The sequence below is a fragment of the Notolabrus celidotus genome, chromosome 4 (assembly GCF_009762535.1).
Source record: "Notolabrus celidotus isolate fNotCel1 chromosome 4, fNotCel1.pri, whole genome shotgun sequence".
NCBI classification, from domain to species: Eukaryota; Metazoa; Chordata; class Actinopteri; order Labriformes; family Labridae; genus Notolabrus; species Notolabrus celidotus.
This window is the reverse complement of record NC_048275.1, coordinates 4,613,347-4,618,441: the sequence shown is the minus strand read 5'-3', so window position 1 is coordinate 4,618,441 and position 5,095 is coordinate 4,613,347.

The following is a 5,095-nucleotide window of genomic DNA, read 5'->3' as shown; positions in this document are numbered from 1 at the left end:
AATATTTTGTTTTTGTATTCATTTAAATATTTATGTATTCATTTATTTTGTATTTATTTATCTATCTATTTACATATTCATTCATTTTTTATTAATTCATTCGTTTTTCAATTTATTTATGTATTCCTTTATTTATTTTTATCTATTTAATTATTAATTAATCTATTTATTCATTTATGTTCATTTATTTTGTATTTCATTTTGTATTTTTTCATGTATTTATTTATTTATTTATTTATTATTTATTCATTTATTTATATAAATTTTCCATCATGAGGTCAAACTTTCCTTCTTTAAATCTGTTGGAAATCAAACCAGTCAAATTGAAATGATAATTACAAATTTTGAATATTCTTTAAAGTTTGTTTTTTTAAATTACTTGAGATGAAGACTTATTGTTGGTTCCTCGCTGTCTGACACTAAAGCACAGGAGTGAAAGTTTGTTCCATCAGCAGTCTGGAGTTTATCTGTTGGGACTTTCAGTAACTATGAAACCACCTCTCCCTCCTGTTGTACCTGCAGCAGGTAATTGGTCTCTTAGAGGGTCTCTGTCGATGATTCTGGAACCGGGGTCCCATTTATAACTGTTATGAGCAAACAGGGTCTGAAAGAGGCACAGAGAAAGTTTAGATCTATAAGAAACTCAACTTTTTTAATGTATCACCTTTCATATATTCAAGCATGCAGCGCAGAGCGCTTCACAAAGAACAGAGACAGAAAACAACAGGAATAGGTGAAATGATATAAGACTGAAATAAGGTAGAGGAAAGTGATATGAAATAATTAAAAATCAAATCAAATCAGATAAATCTCAGAAAATATAATTAAATCATCACAATAAAATAAATAAAATAAAATCAGGAAAATATAAGGAAAATTAAATTAAATTCTGTAATAAATAAATGAATGAATGAATTATTAAATAAAATAAATATCAGAAAAAAAATGTATTACAATAAAATCACTTAAATACTGTAAAATCAGATAAATATCAGAAAATTAAATGAAATTGTAAACATAAAATCAATAAAATAAAATCAGAAAAATACTAAGAAAATGTAATTAAATATTCTCAATAAAATCAGATAAATATCAGAAACATTTTATTAAATAAGAATAATTTATGATGAAATAAGAGAATAAGATAAAAAATAAAAATGATGCTAATACAATGGTAATAATGCAGAGTAGGGCTCCCTCCTCTCTCCTCTCTCTCGTCTCTCTCCTCTCTCTCTCTCTCTCTCTCTCTCTCTCTCTCTCTCTCTCTCTCTTCATTGTCTTCATGATGTAATGAACAGAATGACTGAGCAGCTGGTCAATCTGCCCTCATTGACATTCATAATGGGCTCTCATGGACCTCTGATGATGTAATGTGCTGTAAGGTGAGCGTGTGCAAGATGCTGGTGTGCATATCTTCAGGAGGAGAATGATTCCTAAGGAGAACGCTCAGCTGCTTATTCTGATATTTACTCATGCATTTGTGCAAACTTTATATTTATGCGATGTTTAAATGTATTTATAGTGATGATTTTAGAAGATTCGAAGTTTCATAGATTTCAGGATGAGAGCTCACAGCTCAGCTCTGTGCAGCAAAGAGAGGAGATGCCGACATTTCATCTCCTCAATCAGACGCAAAACAAGAGCAAACGATGCACATTTTATGGTGCTGTTAGAGATCAGATGATTCAGCTCTAAAACAGTCAGGGTGTGGGTCTTAATCTCAGACGCTCGCTGTGTTTATGTCCGTTTAATATTTCCTGTTTTGAGATAAAGTCTCAAACAGCAGCTGGTTCTGTTCCCCTCTGGGTCTCAGGCCTGCAGAGGTTTCAGGAGATCACAGAGCATTAAGAAAGTTTAACACAAATCCAATTAAAGAGACACACTGGGATGAATCGATGTGTGTGTGTGTGAGTGTGTGTGAGCGTGTGTTAGTGGGGGGTGACTCAGTGCATCAGTGTTCAGATTACCGAGCGGTGTAGCAGTGAACGGGCCCATTACGGCTCACAGAGAAGCTCTTCTACAGGAAAACAACATCCAGAGGAACAGAGAGTAACAGGGAGCCAATTATTCTGACACTTTTCTGCATGTTCACAGTTTGAGAACGGCTTTGAACCACAGATACCTCCAGACCTAATGAGACAGAAAGATCAGCAAAGCAAATTTTCTGCCTGGTCCGCAGTTTAAAAGTAGATTACTTCAACTCCCTTCAAACCTACTTAATCCTCATCTTGAACTCAAATCACAGGAAACCAATCCAGCGTCTGTATATTCTGCTGATATATGGAGTTCAAAGATTTCCTCACATCTCCTCTGATTAAGTCTTATTACTGAGAAAGCATGAGATCAAGTATCAGGCATAGAGCCCATGATACCTCTGGATGTTTTATGAAAGCAGTTTCCTCCCCTCAATGTCGGTGCTGTTTCTCATCCAAAGATCAAATCAAAGAAGTCAAGTAGTGACGAATCAGAGTAAAGTAATCTCAGGAGACTGAACGTGTTGTTCTATTAGTTACAGAAACCCAACATTAATCCACCATGAGCAAGACAGGCTACTTAAAACAGACAGAGACCCCAAACAGGACCAGACATCTGCTGAGACTAGTTAGCAATCAGAGTTGTCTACATCTATAGCGGTCTGAACATATAACAGTATGGGCCTGTAGCAGTCTAAGCAGAAAGAAATCTAGGCCTATAGCAGTCTGAGTCTATAGCAGTCTAAGCCTATAGTAGTCTGAGCCTATAGCAGTCTGAGACTATAGCAGTCTAAGTCTATAGCAGTCTGAGCCTATAGCAGTCTGAGCCTATAGCAGTCTAAGTCTATAGCAGTCTGAGTATATGACAGTCTGAACCTATAGCAGTCTGAGTCTTAAGCAGTCTAAGTCTATAGCAGTCTGAGTCTTAAGCAGTCTGAGTCTATAGCAGTCTAAGTCTATAGCAGTCTAAGTCTTAAGCAGTCTAAGTCTATAGCAGTCTGAGTCTTAAGCAGTCTAAGTCTATAGCAGTCTAAGTCTATAGCAGTCTGAGTCTTAAGCAGTCTAAGTCTATAGCAGTCTAAGTCTATAGCATTCTAAGTCTATAGCAGTCTGAGTCTATAGCAGTCTGAGCCTATAGCAGTCTGAGTCTTAAGCAGTCTAAGTCTATAGCAGTCTAAGTCTATAGCAGTCTAAGTCTATAGCAGTCTGAGTCTATAACAGTCTGAGCCTATAGCAGTCTGAGTCTTAAGCAGTCTAAGTCTATAGCAGTCTGAGTCTTAAGCAGTCTGAGTCTTAAGCAGTCTAAGTCTATAGCAGTCTGAGCCTATAGCAGTCTGAGCCTATAGCAGTCTGAGCCTATAGCAGTCTGAGCCTATAGCAGTCTAAGTCTATAGCAGTCTGAGTATATGACAGTCTGAACCTATAGCAGTCTGAGTCTTAAGCAGTCTAAGTCTATAGCAGTCTGAGTCTTAAGCAGTCTAAGTCTATAGCAGTCTAAGTCTATAGCAGTCTGAGTCTTAAGCCTTCTAAGTCTATAGCAGTCTAAGTCTATAGCAGTCTAAGTCTATAGCAGTCTAAGTCTTAAGCAGTCTAAGTCTATAGCAGTCTGAGTCTTAAGCAGTCTAAGTCTATAGCAGTCTAAGTCTATAGCATTCTAAGTCTTTAGCAGTCTAAGTCTATAGCAGTCTAAGTCTATAGCAGTCTAAGTCTATAGCAGTCTGAGCCTATAGCAGTCTGAGCCTATAGCAGTCTGAGTCTTAAGCAGTCTAAGTCTATAGCAGTCTAAGTCTATAGCAGTCTGAGTCTATAGCATTCTAAGTCTATAGCAGTCTGAGTCTATAACAGTCTGAGCCTATAGCAGTCTGAGTCTTAAGCAGTCTGAGTCTATAGCAGTCTGAGCCTATAGCAGTCTGAGTCTTAAGCAGTCTAAGTCTATAGCAGTCTGAGTCTTAAGCAGTCTAAGTCTATAGCAGTCTGAGTCTATAACAGTCTGAACCTGTAGCAGCATAACTAAGACCTGGTCCAAGCCTGATCCAGCTCTAACTATAAGCTTTATCAAAAAGGAAAGTTTGAAGCCTACTCTTAAAAGTAGAGAGGGTGTCTGCCTTCCAGACCCTGACTGGTAGATGATTCCAAAGGAGAGGGGCCTGATAACTGAAGGCTCTACCTCCCATACTACTTTTAGAGACTTTAGGTAGGAGGAGCAGGCCTGCATGTTGGGAGCGTAGTGTTCTAGAGGGGTAATGAGCTCTTTAAGATACAAAGGTGTCTGATCATTAAGAGCTTTGTAGGTCAGAAGAATGATTTTAAATTCTAGTCTAGGTTTTATGGGGAGCCAGTGTAGAGTTCTCGTCAGTACTCGAGCTGCAGCGTTTTGGACCAGCTGAAGAGTCTTTAGAGACTTATTAGGGCAGCCTGATAAAAGGGAATTACAGTAATCCAACCTGGAGGTAACAAATGCATGGACTTGTTTTTCTGCGTCGCTCTGAGACAGGATGTGTCTGATCTTTAAGTCGCTTCTCTCTGAGGCTCCTAACTCTGACTTCATGAATCACAGACAGAGCCAAGCTCACAAACGTGAAGGTACCGAGTTCATCTTCCATGTGGGACCTGTTTTTACCCACATTTAGTTGATTTTGCTGTATCTCTCACATCTTCTGTTAATTTGTGTTTGTGTCTAAAGAACATAATCTCCCCTCTGCAGAATTGTTTAATAACACTTTATCATCTCAGGCTCTCAGAGTTTAATGTGTCATTATCTTTCACCAACATCATGCAGCTATCTGTTACCACTTTAATATATTTCTGCACAAACACTTTATGAATGACGCGCCGCGGGGATCGAACATGAATCTGATTCATTATCTGAATATGAGATCTGATTGTTGTTGTTGTCGGGGGCGTGCAGAGGGAGTCATTCTACACTAAGTGAGATAATCAGAGGGTTTTCAATAACAGGACTTTATGTGCTTCCTGCACATTTGGTCTAATGACTCACTGATTTAACCCTGCTGGTGTTTGTAGTGCAACACAACCGAGTCCTGCTCTGCGGCTTCATATCTGAACATTGAGAGTATAGACGAGAATTAGAGCTGTCAAAGGATTATTCTTATATTCATGAT